The sequence below is a fragment of the Chrysochloris asiatica genome, unplaced genomic scaffold (assembly GCF_000296735.1).
Source record: "Chrysochloris asiatica unplaced genomic scaffold, ChrAsi1.0 scaffold00033, whole genome shotgun sequence".
Classification (NCBI taxonomy): domain Eukaryota; kingdom Metazoa; phylum Chordata; class Mammalia; order Afrosoricida; family Chrysochloridae; genus Chrysochloris; species Chrysochloris asiatica.
This window is the reverse complement of record NW_006408551.1, coordinates 16,352,597-16,369,155: the sequence shown is the minus strand read 5'-3', so window position 1 is coordinate 16,369,155 and position 16,559 is coordinate 16,352,597. Positions and strand designations below refer to the sequence as shown.

Here is a 16,559-nt window from a genome sequence, read left to right as displayed (position 1 = left end):
GGCTGCTAACCTCCAGGTCAGAAGTTCGAAACTACCAGCTGTTCCATGGGAGACAGATGAGGCTTTCTGCTCCTGTAAAGATTTACAGCCTCGGAATCCCTGTACAGGGTCACTATGAGTCAGAACCAACTCCGCGGCACATATTCAACCACCACCATCTATCTGTCTATCCATCCATCCATCCATCCATCCATCCATCCATCCATCCATCCATCCATCTAAATAAGGCGCCCTGGTAGTGTAGTGGACTATGAGTTGGGTTTATAACCATGAGGTAAGCAGTTCCAATCTACTGGTTGTCCCAAGGGAAGTTTTCTGCTCCTGTAAAGACTTACAGCCTCAGAAATTCTATACAGAGTCTCTATGAGTCGAAATCAACTTCATGGTACTTAACAACAACAGCATAGATAGACAGATGGAGAAAGAGAGCGCGCACGAGAGATAAAGGGAGTTCTGGTGTGGTGCTTACTGAACTGCAAATCACAAGGTCAACGGTTCAAGTCCACCAGCTGCTCCTCAGAAATCCTATACAAGATTGCTGTGAGTTGGAACTGACTTAATAGTACTCAATAACCGCAACAACAACAAATACAAATAGTTGGTGAAAAAGCTTCATTTTCTTTCTTCTTGGAGGTGGGGGGAGTTCTTGTTTCAGAAATACATTACAGAATAAAGTATGGATCTATGTGTCAAAAATGACAGATGAAAGTGGACTTGAGAAGGTGCATCGACCCTGTACAGCATCCATATTTCTACTGAGGACAGCATTTGAAACAAGAGACTGGAATATGGGCTTTGTGACATGTTCACGTCACTATCCTGCTGTCTGGGGCACCTGCCTCTAGTCTGCACGACCCAGCTCAGAAACTGTGATCTGTGGCAAGCATGAATAAGGCCTGTGTTGAGTTTCACTTCAGAGGCTGGGACTTATCAGCAGAGCCATCTCACCTGCATTCCTTACAAGGGACTGGAGCCCTGGCTTCCTGGCCTTGCTTTGGACTTCTCCAGCAGAGAGCAGTGAAACACTGTCAGGAAGCCTATTTCAGAAACTAGAGCAGCGTCCAAGCTAAGAAAAAGGCAAAGGCAGAACTGGCAGGCTCATCAGAGTTGCAAACAAACTGGAGCAGACTGGGCCGGTAGATTGAAAATAAAGTGGGTAAGTATTTTAAGTTTGAAGCCAATATTGACACCTTGCATATATTTCATTATTTAAATGTTAGTCAAAGCAGCACTTCATAGCAAGACAGATGACAACAAAAGGAAAAATATACGCTTTTCAAATCCAGCTTCTTATTTTAATAGTGCAATTACAGTACTGCCCTATGTTTCTTAAGTCACTTTAATTTGCAGACAGCATGATCACAATGTCAATTCTTGAATCCCAATCTCTAGCCACGTACCTTGGCAGATCCAGATCATCAAACAGCCCTTGTTTGCAACACAGTAATTGGTAAATCAAGTACAAGAAATGGTTGATACATATGCATTCTTCAGAAAACATGATTGCAAAGAGCCATCGTAAGAAACCTGAGAACAGCTTTATGTGGTTCTAGTTCAAAATGAGGTTTCTACTGGGGATGTGCAAACGGTGCTTCCAGGTAAAGTGATTTATGATATTCACTATAACTTACTAAAAGTGTAACACAAGAATATAAAAACTCCCAGGACACCTCACCCTAGTCTGGGGTGTGAATGGAGTTCCCTTCCAATCAACAATAGCTGGGTCACAGAGAGTATGAATGAATGGAATGTTCCTGTATGTTTGCATTATGTTGCTCTCAAACAAAAATACACTTTCCCAAAGAGAAATATGAGCATTTACATTCCCGTGGCATGGTACATATAATCCTACCTGTTAGTTTCTCTGGATAAAAAAAGAATTGAATCCATTATTCATTTTAGGGAGATGGGGTGGGAAACTAAGATACAAGAGATTATTTCTCTGTACATACCAAAAAGTAGGCAGATCATTGAAGTGAAATATTTTGTTGTTGTTGTTATTGGCTTTGAGTTGGTTCCAACTCATAGTGACCCTGTAAAACGTTTCCAAGGAGAGGTTGGTGAAATGGAACTGCCAACCTTGCAGTTCAAACCAACCTTGTGGCCCAGTGCATTATCCCACAGAACACTCTATATCTACATCACGAAACCTCCTAACTAGCGACTCCCTGAGCCCCCTCTCCTTGGAAACTTACTATCTTTAAAAGCACTGGGCTCAAATGCCAGTCTCTGCACTCAAGTTGCCAAAATACCAAGTGAAGCATGGGGCACTACACATCAAAGGGGAGAGGTCAGCGTGGCATCATGCCTGAAAAGCACACTGTGCAACGGGATGAACTTGGAGGAGATCAGCTCACATCAAAAGTTGCCGCATGTTTTACATTCCCCCAGTGGCCAGGGTCAATTTACCTTCCATTACAATCTCTTTTCAGCCATTCTATCTCCCACTTCTCCAAGGAAAACACCCCTCCTTTTCTTCCGACACCCAGAACCCCTCTCCATGATTCCATCACAGTAGGTGGGGGGAAAAAAAAGAAGAAGGAAAGAAAGAGAGGAATCCCCTATAATCAGAAACTACTTATATTGGCCAGGAACGCTGGATCCTGCACCCATACAGGCAAGGCTGGCTAGAGACTGAAAAAATGTGGTAGATATAAAGTCTGCATGGCTTGGGAAAAGTGCAGAAGGGCTGCCCCATGTCAACATTCCAGCCCATTGGCCTTTCCCAAGGTCTCAGTGAGAAAACCTTTTTTTGTTGTCATTCTTATCAGTTCAAACAAGAACAATGAATTCCTCAAGCCCCCAAGAATGTGACAAGGTGCCAACAAAGCCAACCAGGAAGGTGATGTATGACCCATGGGCTGCGGCTCCCATAAATCACTTCACAAACCAGGGCTGTAAAGAATAAGTACAGCAATCAGGGCCCTGGAGACAAGGCTCTCTTCACCCTCCACCAGGCATCCTCCAGACTCCTGCCTTCCTTCAGCAACTCTCACTGGTGTCCACTTGTTCCACCTCCTGCCCGCAACACACTGGCTGCTCAAGACTTAGGACAAGCTCCTTTTCCCCAGTGGCAAATACTGTGCACACATGGCCGGGCACTAGATCATTTATAGGTGCTTTAGAGTTGTGCATTAATGTGGACTTTGTTGTAGGCTGTATGGAAAGTTCTATTCGAAACCTTAATTTTGAGCATTTATTAACAGCAAACGCATTTGTTCTTAGGTCAAAATATGATTTAGACTGAAGTTTGGACTGAAGTAGTGAAATGATATTATGGGTCTCATACATTAGATGCCAGAAAACCACTGTTTTGATACTGAGAGAACTGAAGAATTGGCAGCACAGGATCCGAGTTTTCTGGGTTCCTAGAATTTTGCTTTCTCGAAAGAGAAATTGGATATGTATTTGTGAGCACACTAAAATTGTGCAAAGTAAGTTCAAACCCACCAGCTGCTCCTTGGAAACCTTATACAGGGTCACTATACGTCAGAACTGACTTGATGATATTTAACAACAACAACAACAATTTATTTGGTAAATTCTGTATTTGATCAAAAACATATTTTCTGTCACTATTTTAATATGTCTAACTGATTTGTAGAGTCCCAGTGTAGTGCTGTAGGATAAGCACTGAACTCCTAACTACAAGGTTAGTAGTTCAAATCCACCACTCTTTGGAAACCCTATAAAGGGTCACTGTGACTTGGAACCGACTTGATCGCACTTAACAACAACAGCTAATTTATATTCTTTTTACTACGATTTGGGAGTGATCATCCCATGTAAATTCTTAATACAAAAACGCCTTAAAATATTTAAATACAAATGTTTGATTTTGCAGCAACCTAGACTCCATCCCTTGAAGAGCAGAGTACAAAAGTTCTGTGTTTTTGTTTTAAGAAGAGCTCCTTAAATACATATTTAACCAACAGACCAGAACAGCCAAGTAAATAATTTATAAACATGTATCTGTACGATTCATTAACTTATACTGACTACATTCCTATATAAATTTATGGAAGAAAAACAAACACTTCAAAAGAAAGTTTTCTTGAAATCTAGAGATGACAACAAAAGAGAATAAACTCAACAACATTTGTGAGAATGGGGATCAGGGCCCGTTGACTTGAATGCAATTCCGTTGCTTTCCTCTAGCCATTTGATTTTAAAATAAAAAATTCTAAAAATAGCAAGATTAGCAGAAAATGAGCTCATTCTCTAAAATAACTCAAAGAAAGATCAAATCAAAAAGAATATCCACCAAATGGAGGGTGATGAATCATAGAAAGTTGGTGATATTTGAAGTAAGCCTTAGGATTAAAAAAAAAATGAATATATGAAAATGTGAATAAAGGATTCTTGCAACACAGTCTGTGTCTTTTGAAATAGCAAACTAAGGTTGCTAAATATTGACATTTTTCTAGTGCATTTAACAGATCAACTCAGAAAAAAAAATATTATTTACCCACTTAACAGCAAGAATTAACCAAAACACATCTGGTATTACTACCAATAACACACCTAAAATACCTTCTGCCAGTGCTATCTTCTAGGATGAGAATTAAAGTAGTAAAAATTCAATTTGGTGTTTCCTTTGGAAGAATTAACAGAGTCCTGGTAGGATAGTGGGTTGGTTAAGTGTTGATACTGCTAACCACAAGGTCGGTGGTTCAAACTCACTAGTTGCTCTGTTGGAGGAAGATGAGGCTGGCTGCTCCTGCAAAAAAATACAGTCTTGGCAACACAAATAAGTAATTCTACCGTGCCCTACAGGGTCGCTATGAGTTGAAGCCGATGGAATGGCAGTGGTTCTGTTTATTTGGGTTTTTGGAAGACTAACTGCTACACAAATTGTATTTAAATTAAGCATTTCTTTTTATTTGTATATAAATGTTATTGAAACAACCATCATGATCATAGTGTCAAGTTATATGATACTTCTATAAGAGTATTACTTAAGAAGGGACACTTTCTAGCTGAAAAGCAGGAGAAGACACAGATGGAGTAAACACACACACCACTCTAAGTGAGATTCTAGTTTCTTGCACTGGGAAGACTTGCAGGAAGAGCTACACACCTGTTTCAAACTGACTTTATTTTCCTGAGCTAGAGTTTTAAATCAGAAAAGGCAAAGCAGGAATGTTATTGTTGTTGTTAAGTGCCGTTGAATAGATTCTGACCCATAGCGACCCTGTACAAGGTTTCCAAGGCTAAATCTTTACGGGAGCAGAAAGCCTTATCTTTCTCCAGTGGAGCGGCTGGTAGTTTCAAACTGCTGACCTTAAGGTTCGCAGCCCAATTCGTAACCACCAAGCTACCAGAGCTCCTTAAAGAGGGAATTTGTTGTTGTTGTTGTTAAGTGCCATCGAGTCGGTTCCGACCCATAGCAACCCTGTATAGGGTTTCCAAGGAGTGGCTGGTGAGCTTGAACCGCCAACCTTGCAGTTCAAACAGCTTTGCAGTCTGGCGCATTAACCCATAGCGCCATACCAGGACACCAAAGAGGGAATAGGGGCTGACTATTTAAAATCTCCTAATAGCGTAGTGGTTACGAATCGGGCTGTGAACTGCAAGGTCAGCAGTTCAAAACTACCAGCTGTTCCGTGGGAGAACGATGAGGCGTTCTGCTCCCGTAAAGATTTACAGCCTCAGTAACCCTGCACAGGGTCACTATGAGTCAGAACCGACTCCACGACACATCATAACAACAATATTTTTAAGTATATGGTGAAAATATTGATCCCTTCATATATGGTGTTGTTGTTGTTGAGTCCCACTGAGTCGATTCCAACCCATAGTGACCCTGTATAGGGTTTCAGAGGAGTAGCTGGTGAGCTTGAACCGCCAACCTTGCAATTCAAAAGGCTTTGCAGCCTGGTGCATTAACCCACAGCACCACACCAGGATTCCCATACATTAAAAACAGATGTGTTCAAATCAGGATCATCTTTTTTGTTGTTGTTGTTGTTTTTTGGGGTTTTTTTTGTACAAAAATAATAAGAGACAGCTTGTCAAGCCTTAAGGAGGCTCAGAGGGTAAATCTGAGTAGTCAGGTACATGTTATAACCAGTTGTTGTTAGTTGCTGTTAAAGTCTATGTCCCTAGACTTATTTTCCCAAGATTTCCTAGCTACTCGGAATATAAAGATCAGTGAGATATAATCTGACAGATGGAAAAGACAAACAAAAAGTAGAGAACACTGTAAAATACGCTCTATTCGAGGTATATATAGACTTCTGTGGTTGCAACAAGGACGGGATAACTAATTTTGGGAAGGGGGTATAGCATATTTAATACTTGTGAGATGTGTTGAGATTTGTCCAGATGGAGATACAGGTTAAAAATATGCCAAGCAGAGCAGAGCCGTAAAAGAACCAGTGTGTATTTAAGAAAACCTGCTTTTTTTCCCAGAATGATCTGAAGACTACAATAAGCAAATGATAAGAGATAAGATTATAAACTAGACCTAACACTATAATCAAACTAAGTTTGGACTTTACCCCTTGGGTGAATGGTAGATATTGAAGGTTTTTAGGAGGAGAGTGATAAGGTTTGTTTTGAAGATAACACTAGCAATAATATTGGGGGTGGGTTGGAGAGAAGTAAACAATCCAAAGGAGTAGGAGACCAGTGGAAATAGTTAAATGAGGTACGGCAAAGGTCTGTGCAAAGAAAGTAACAGTGGGAAAAGAAACAAGAAAACTTAAGACATGCTCAAGGCATATTTAGGGACAATAAATTACAGGATTTCATGAATACTGAAAACGGGGAAGGAAGGGAGTAAAGAGTGGGTAGACGACCTCGCAACTAAGTTAAATAAGAACCAGCTGCCGCCAAGTTGATTCTAACTCATGGCAACTCCATGTGCGTTGGAGTAGAACTATACTCCGTAGGATTCTTAATGACTAATTTTTCCAGAAGTAGATCTCCTGGGTAAGCTCAAAGCACCAACCATTTCTTTAGCAGTTAAGCTTGTTAACCATTTGCATCACCCAGAGACTTGTGTTGTTGTTGCTGTTGAGTTGGTTCCAACTCACAGCGACCCTGCACAGGGTTTCCAAGGAGTGGCTGGTGAGTTTGAACTGCTGACCTTGTGGTTCAAACTGACCTTGAGGTTCACTGCTTTATCCCTCAAGAGCCACATCAGGAGTCACGAATTGCAGGTAGTAACTGAGCCTAGGTATTAATGAGCTTTCTCAGAAGGAACATGCTGAATGAGAAAGAAAGATGGCATAGTAATAAATATTGAAGTCCAAAGACAGTAAAGGACAAGTAGACAAAGAAGAACCAACAAGAGGCAAGAAGCTTTCAGACAGGAGAAGAAACACCTGGTAAGGTTTTGCTGTGGAGTTCAAGAAGGGAGAGCTTAAAGAAGGGAAGTATGGTCAATGTGTCAGATATTCCATAACAGACTTAGCATGAGGACTGAGAAGTTTTCCTTGAATTAGGCAGTTAAGAAGTTACTGGTGACCTTATTTCAAGTATTTTCTGTTGGATAAAGTAGGTGAAAACCAGTTAGCAATATTTTTCACGTTGCATCCTTTTACCCCCCTGCCAATTTAGTCTATAATAATAGGTTGTCCCACCTCTTTATGCTATGCCCAAAGACCCCTAACCCAAAGTAGCTAGGATGCCATGAAGCCAAAACACAGCTGCAAAGCACAGAAGGCAACTGGTACGTTATAATGCTCACCATCAATGCTTATTCCACTATTCCTGAGCCTTTCTGAGCAAAACCGAAGAGCTGAGATACAGACAGAAATCAAAGTGGAAGAGATGTTTAAGCAATCATTTAACATCACCCTGTGGAGATGAGCCGCAAGGGGAGTATGCCTAGAAAAGGAATGTAATTCTTTAACCTAAAGGGAAAATCATACTTCCAGAATCCCTATAGTACAGGGATTTGATAATGGATAAAACATATTCTACCTCATAATTCTCTAGCTTTGAGTGTCTACATGTAAAACTTTCAAGATTCTTTACGAAAGAGGAAAAAAACAAAACAAAACCAGAGGCACACCTTCTGCTAAGTAACTTAAATTTGTTTTCCATTCAGACACTAAAAGAAGAAATCCAGGTAAATTGACTAGAAGGGCCAGAAAGACACTGGAGTAGGGATCAACAAACTTCTTCCATAAAGGGACCAAAAGTAAATATTTAAGCCTTTATGGACCAGACGATCTTGATCATAGCTACTGAAGTCTATCCTTGTAGCTTAGAAGCAGCCACAGACAATAACAAATGAATAGGCAAGGCTGTGTCTCATCAAATTCTATTTATAGACAATGAAATCTGACTTTCACCTGATTTTCTTTCAAATGCCACAAAATACTGCTTGTCTTCTTTTTTCTAAAAAAAAAAAAACATTCAAAAGTGTAGAAACCACTTTTGTAGTTCACACAAATATTGAAGGCTGAGCCCCTAAGAGAATCTCATTCCATTCAACCTCTTTTATCAACCCTTATTTTATGAGTTAGACTCTCTGACTGCAAAACCCAGTGATCTGTACAGTTCATGAAATATATGTATTTAACAATCTAGACAGACCTGGTTCCTCCAAAGTTTTGAGGGTTTTCTCACTGTGGTCCTGGACTACTTGCTCACCTTGATGCTAAAAGTAGAAGTTTTAGATAACCTAAGGCTACACATTTAATGCTTCATTCATTCAACACGAATTCACTGAGTAACGATTGAGTCTTCAGTGCAGTGGGAAATATTAAAGAAAGCAAAAACAGGGTTTATATTCTCTAGAAACCTATTTGAGACAATTAGACTCATGTTTTGAAGTAATGTTACAATGTCAATGTAAATTCATAAATTTCAAAGGAGAGTTCACAAGCTGATAATATTCTGACCACATTTTTAAAAGGAGGTAAATATTTTCACTTTCAAATTAATCAGAGCATGTACTGACTACCAGCTCCTAGGATAAGAAAAGTACAGATATCATCTTATAAAATGCAAACATTTATTTTTTAACGGATGTTCTGAAGAAGAAAATTATCGCAACAAATAATTATAACATGTTGGTCATTTGACTAGAAATGGATTGTGATAAGGACTTCTCAGTGAGCCTGTATGTTTTCTAAACCAAATCAGATCTGATTTGTCATTTTCATGCTCAGAAATCTTGAATAGCTTCTCATTTACCAAAGAATACTGTCCAATATTCTTAGGTATGCTGTGCATGGCCCTGTAAGACCTATTACCACTTAGTGTTTAGGTTCATTTTCTATATCTACCCTCCCCCCACCCCCAGCAGTCCTGGTGTAGCGCTGTGGGTCAATGCACTGGACCACAAAGTCATTTGAAGCGCAAGCTTGTCGGTTCAAGCTCACCAGCCCCTCTTTGGAAACCCTATACAGAGTCGCTACGGGTCAGAACCAACTCGTGGGCACTTAACAACAAGCCCTCACCCCAAGTTATTGGTTTAGTTGTTGCTGTTGTGAGGTGCCATCCAGTCAGTCCCAACTCAAGAGTGACCTTATGAACAACAGAACAAAACACGCCTGGGCCTGTGACATCCTCACAATTTCTGTTACATTTTGAGCCCATTGCTGCTGCCACTATGTCAATATATCTCCTTGGTTGTGTGTGTGGGTGGGTCTTTCTTTTTTTACCAACATTCCACTTTACCAAGCGTGATGTCCTTTTCTCCTGGGACTGGTCCCTTCTGAAGTATGAGACAGCAAATCTCATTTTCAGTTCTAAGGAGCGTTCTTGCTACACTTCTAAGATTAATTTGCTCTTCTGCTAGTCCATGGTACTTTTAATATTCTTCTCCAACACCATAATTCAAATGAATTCCTTTATTATTTGTCCAGTTTCACATGTACATGTTGTTGTTAAGTGCCACAGAGTCAGTTCTAATTCACAGGGTTTCCGAGGAGCAGCTACTTAGCTTGAACCACTGACCTTGTTGTTCAACTGACCTTTTGGTCCAGTGCTTACCCCACAGCGCCACACCAGGACTAAAATATCATGGCTTGGGGCAGGCACACCACAGTCCTCAAACGGTATCTCTGATCTTGAACACTTACTTTAAAGAATCTTATGCAGCAGATTTGCTGAACTCCTGGCAGGTCCAAATCTTAACAACCCAAAGTTTACCTATCCAAACCAAACCAGCTGCTCACTTGAACACACCCAACACTCCCAGCCTCCACTGATATGTTTATACTTTTCACATAGCATGGAAGGCCCTTTCATGGAACTTCCTCTTCCAGCTCGCCTATTAAAACCCGACTCATTCTTCAGGCCTTAGCTACAATGCCATATATTTTCTGTGTCAAGCCTTCCTTTCTCTTCCAACTTGGAATAAAGACCTCATATGTCTTTGGTTATTCTTCACATTTTGGAAGAATATTTATGCAAGATCACCTTATGGGACTTTTGTAAGGATTAAATAATAAAACAAGACAATGTTTATAATTTGCCTAGCATAACTCCTGACAGATAGTTGGTAATCACAAAACTGAAGCTACTCTGAGTGCTATTTAATGACACTAAGCCTTGTATCATCCTATTTATGTGTATGTATGTACACGTGTCTGTCTCGAGACTGTACATTCTTAAAGCTAAGAACCATATATTATTTATTCACACACAAGTCTATAATAATGATTTGTATATGCATTTGTTAAGTGCTCAGTAAATGTGTCTTAAATCTAACTGGAATACTAAACACTAAATTTTTGCATAGTATAATCAAAGCTTTTAATCCCAAAGCAAAGTGGGAAAATTGCTGAAACACCATAAGAGTTCCATAATTTTTCTAATTGGGTTGGTAACATAGTGCAGAAAAATGATAGGTTTTGGACTCTGACCAACCCAGGTTCAAGACTCAATTTTACTGCTTACTAGCTTGTGCATCTGTACAAGCTACTTAAACTTTGAAACTCAGTTTCTTCTTTCATTAAACTGCTGTTGTTGTTAAGTGCTGTGTTGGAGGAAAGGTTGAAGAGTTTGAACTGCCGACCTTGTAGTCAAGCACCTATCTTGCAGCACCACACCAGGACTCCTTTACAGAATTGTTGTTGTTGTTGTTGTTAAGTGCTGTCGAGTCAGTTCTGACTCATAGTGACCCTGTATAGGGTTTCCAAGGAGCAGCTGGTGGGTTTGAACTGCCAACCTTGTGGTTTGTAGTCCAGTGTTGATCTAACAGTGCCACACCTGGAGTCCAGTGTTTGGGAGACATTAAATAAATGATAAAAAAAAAATCTGGTGGCAGAATGGTTAAGGGTTCTAAGTTCCAACTCCCTCAGAGGCTCAGCAGGAGAAAGGACTATAAATCCGCTATTATAAAAACTACAGTCCAGAAAATCCTCTAGGGGCAATTCTACTTTGTTACTTGGAGTAGCTGTGCGTCAGAATCAGTTCAATGACACCCAACAACACAACTAAGTGACGATTAGAACTATCAAGCAAGAATTTTTAGATACCCCCACTTCCATTACCTCCTCCACTCATCTTCCTTCTGCTGTACGGTGGTGACTGTGAAAACTATGCCACAGGTATTTTAAATACCAGCAGGGTCACCCATGGTGGAGAGGTTTCAAAGGAGCTTCCAAGAATGAGACAAGAAAGACTGACCTGTGAAAACTTTGTAAATGGCAGAAAAATACTTTCCCATACAGTACTTGAAAGTGAGCCCCCTCAGGTTGGAAGGCACTCAAGATTTGATGGGAAAATGGCTTATAATTCCACCAATACGCAACATTATGATAAACAGAGAAATGACTGATGTTGTGAAGGATTTCATTTTACTTGGATCCACAATTAATATTAATGGAAGCAGCAGTCAAGAAATCAAATGATGTACTTACTGCATGAGCAAATCTTCTGTTCAAAAGTAAAGATGTCAATTTGAAAACTAAGGTGTAGACCCAAGCAACATTATTTCCAATCACCTAATATGCCTGGGAGTCCTGGTGTGGCGCTGTGGGTTAACGCGCCAGACTGCAAAGCCATTTGAACTGCAAGGTCAACAGTTCAAGCTCACCAGCTGCTCCTCGGAAACCCTATACAGGTCGCGATGGGTCGGAACCAACTCTATGGAACTTCACAACAACAACAACAACAATATGCCTAGGAAGGCTGGGCAATGAATAAAGAAGATTAAAGAAAAATTGATGCATTAGAATTATGGTACTGGCAAAAAATACTGTATGGACTGCCAAAAGAATGAACAAATCTACCTTGGAAGAAATACAGTCAGACTGCACCTTAGAAGCAAGAGTCTTGAGACTGTTTCATGTACTTTGGATATGTTATTAAGAGTGACCAGCTCTTGGAGAGGGACACAATGCTTGGTAGAGATCAGCAAAAAAAAAAAAGGAAAGCTCTCAACAAGATGAACTGGCGCAGTGTTTGCAACAATGGGCTCAAATATGGTATCAATGGGGAGGCTGGTACAGGACCTAACGGTATTTTATTATGTTGTACTGTGAGTCAGAACTAACTCAACAGCACCTAACAACAACAATATATTACCTACATTGTAAAATGACACTCAGAATGAAAAGTGAATCAAAATCTATTTGGTATTGAGTTGAACGAGTAGGATACTTAGAAAACTGTTTCTGGACTCATTCCTCTTGCTAATCTTTTGATCAATTGTTTTGCACCGAGGTTTCTGCCTCATTAATCAAGGATATGCAGCAGCTTACCAATGTCAAATCTCTTAAAATATGTGGTACTGGAAATCTATGGCAATCTACTAGATTCATTTGCAGGCAATGTGCTAGAAGTTTAAAGCAGCATTAATGTTTATCGTATGACAGGGCCTATATTTAATATCATTAGTATCTCATGCAAGCAAAATTTTGCTAAAGATAATTGAAAAATGGCAGCAACCATACACTGACAAAGAATTTCAGAAGTTCAAGCCAGATTCAGAAGAGAACATGGAACAAGGGATGTCACTGCTGACGTCAGATGGATCTTGGCTGAAAGCAGAGAATACGAGAAAGATGCTTACCTGTGCTTTATTGACTACATAGAGGATTTCCATTATGTGTATCATGACAAGCGATGGACAGCATTTCAGAGAATGAGTATTCCAGAACACTTAATTGTACTCACGAGGAACCTGTATATAGACCAAGAGGCAGTCGTTCGAACAGAACATGGCAACACTGAATGGTTTAAAATTAGGAAAGGTGTGTGCCAGGGTTGAATTCTTTCAAGATACTTATTCAATTTGTATGCTGAGCAAATAATTAGAAAAGCTGGATTATAACAAGTAAAGCATAGCATAATGATTGGAGGAAGACTCATTAACAACCTATGATATACAGATGATACAACCTTGCTTACTGAAAGCCAAAAGAACTTCAGTATGTGTTGCATCTCAATGTAAAGAAAACATCGAAAAGATCAAAGTTGTCAAAGACTTCATTTTGCTCAGATCAACCATCAACATTCATGGAAACAGCAGTCAAGAAATCAAATGACACATTGCATTGGGCAAATCTGCTGCACAAGAACTATTTAAAATGTTGACAAGCAAAGATGTTAGTTTGAGGACTAAGGTGAAACTGACTTAAGTCATGGTGTTTTCAATACCTTCTTATGCATGCAACAGTTGGACAGTACATAAGAGAGACCATAGAAGAATTGATGCATTTGAAAGTTATGGTGTTGGAAGAGAATATTAAAAGCACCGTGGACTGTCAAAAGAACAAATCAATCTGTGCTGGAAGAAGTACAGCCAGAATAGCCAGACTTGGTCTCTCATACTTCAAACATATCATCAAGAGGGGACCAGTCCCTGTAGAAGAATATCATGTTTGGCAAAATGGAGGATTGGAGAAAGAGAGGAAGGCACTAATGAGATGCATTGGCACAGTGGCAATAGCGATAAGCTCAAATGTACCAACAATTGTGAGGTTGGCGCAGGACAGGGCAGTGTTTGGTTCTGTTGTGCAGAGTTACTATGAGTCGGAATCAACTCGATGGCACCTAAAAATAACAACATGTTTTTGGTTTGGGCATTTATTCCTAATTTCTCTTTCAACTGGAACTCTGAGCTTCAAATGAAGGGATAGCTAAGTGGACTGGATGCTTACTAAGAGAGAGAGCTGAGCGGACAAGGCAAAAAAAAAAAAGTAGAGATAGATGATATGAGCTGGCACTGAGATAGGCATATCCGTCTTGAGCTTTTTTGAGCAGTTTCAGAGATAAGAAAAGTTATTGGCTCAGAAGAAACATACATGGGGCTCACACAGATATCCAAGTACACTCCTAGGGAAGCTCCCAATTTCTAGACTGACAAAGTTGCATCAAAGTGTGCGGGGGGTAACTAGCAGCACCAACCCTGGCACCTGGAATCAGGTATAGCCTATTCCGCATCCGCACAGCCAGTACTGGTCAATCCTGGGCTAGAGGGACCTCTCACCACCAGACTCCCTTCAGGGATGGAAAATACCCTGATCCTCAAGCTGCTTTGGGGTCTGTACCAACTACTTCTGGACTGGGTGCCCAGGACAGATAATGCCTAGCCTTACAGGAACTCCAACTAGAGCTGAGTGTTTTCATCTCATCACTTACCCACTCACGGCATAAGGTCTGTGGCTGGCAGGAGACTCCAGAATTCTCTCCTCTTGGCCCTGGTTTTTATTACCTTTCATTGGTTTTGTTTCTTTGTTCTTTCTCTCTCACCTTTGTCTCTTGCTTTCTCTCCTTTCTGTCTCCCCTTTCATTTTCTCTTCTTTTTTTCCCCCTCTGCTTCTCTTTCTGAACTGCTGCTGCTTCTTTCTTATTATTTTTTTTTATCCCTCTTAATTTAATTTTTTTTCTTTGCTATTTTCTGGTCCCTTTTACATATTCCTCTAATTATTTTTATGTCTTTTTCTTTCTTTTTGTTTTCTTTTATTTTTCAGTTTTTATTACTTTATGTTCCTCTCCCTCTTTTCTTTCTTTCTTTCTTTTTTTTGGTATTCTTTTGCTAGCTGCTGCCTGCATCTTTTCTTTTACTACTGTCTGCTGGTTTGTATTTGTTTTCCTTCTCTCTTGTGAGTGTGTTTTTTCTTCATGCCTCACCTGACAGGAGACAGCAACTGTAGCCATACAGTCCGGTCATTCATCGGCAAGAGCCAATACCAGCCGCTATTCACTGAGTCAACAACAACAACCATCATCAGGCAAATCTATCCTAAACTGAACTGCAATAACAGTGAACAGAGAATCTCCTGATCACATCCACCAGGAGGCAACTGCTGAGTGCCTAAGAACACAACAACATACAATCATCAACTTAATACAAATACAACAATATGACAATGCCAAGAAACCAGCAGAGAAGAAAGAAGACAGAGTGGATCCAACAAGTAACCAAGAGGCAGAGCTAGAAAACATTTTTCAAGAGGAACAAAAAGACAGTGAAACTGCCTAAAAAGAATTCAAAAGAATGAGATTTAGGTACAGTCAAAGGATTGAGAGAAAAGTAGAGGAAAACAAGGAAGAATTCAGAAAAATCACTATAGGAACAAGCAAACAAAATGGATAAAAAGATTGAGACAATACAAAACCTGCAAATAAAAATCCAGCAGATTAATACTAAGATTTCAGATATGGACAATACAATGAAAGGGCAAAGGAGTAGATTTGAAACAATGGAAGCCCAAATTCGTAAACTTGAAGACAAATCTCTCAATACTATCAAGCAGGAAGAACAATCCAAAAAAAAGAATGAGAAAATCTGAAGAAAGTCTAAGATTTCTGTGGAACAACATGAAAAGGAGTAACTTGCTGGTGATAGAAATTCCAGAACAGGAAGAGACAAAGAAAAACACAGAAAAGATAGTGGAAGAGCTCTTGGGAAAAAATTTCCCTAATCCCATGAAAGACAAGAAGATAAGTATTCAAAAAGCTGAAGGAGCCCCAAACAGGATTGCTGTTGTTGTTAAATGCCAACTCACAGCGACTCTGTATAGGGTTTCTGAGAAGCAGCTGATGAGTTTGAACCACTGACCTTGTTTGTGGTTCAAACCAAGCTTGCAGTCCAGTGCATTAACCCATAGGGGACAGATCCCCCCCATCCCCGCAAAAATAAATAAATAAATAAATAAATAACCAAAAGATAAAATAATCAAACTCTCTAGGACCAAAAACAAGGAAAAAATCCTGAAAGCAGCTCAAGAGAAAAAAAAGTTACCTACCAAGGAGAGAACCAATAAAATTAAGATCTGGTTTCTCAGCAGAAAGTATGCAAGCAAGAAGGCAAAGGGGAGACGCTGAAAGAATAAAATTGCCAACCAAGAATCATATATCCAGGACCACTGTCTCTCAAATAAGATGGCCAAATTAGAACATTTGTAGGTAAACAGAAATTAAAGGAATTTGTAAAAACCAGAGGACCTTTACAAAAAAACACTAAAGGAAGCTCTTTGGACTAAGAGCCAACAACAGCAGACAACTGTTCGTTCTGATCCATAGTGACCCTGTGTATGGTTTCTGAGGAGTGAATGATGAGCTTGAACCACCAACCTTGAGGTTCAAACCGACTTTTCAGTCTAGCACATTAACCCACAGTGCCACACCAGGACTCCTCAATC

At 39.9% G+C, this 16,559-nt stretch overlaps 1 protein-coding gene across 1 annotated transcript in view; it reads right to left on the bottom strand.

Annotated features, from left to right (window-relative positions):
- HMGA2 (high mobility group AT-hook 2) overlaps nucleotides 1-16,559 on the bottom strand; it is a 178,255-nt gene that overhangs the window by 104,887 nt on the left and 56,809 nt on the right. The window lies entirely within an intron of this gene.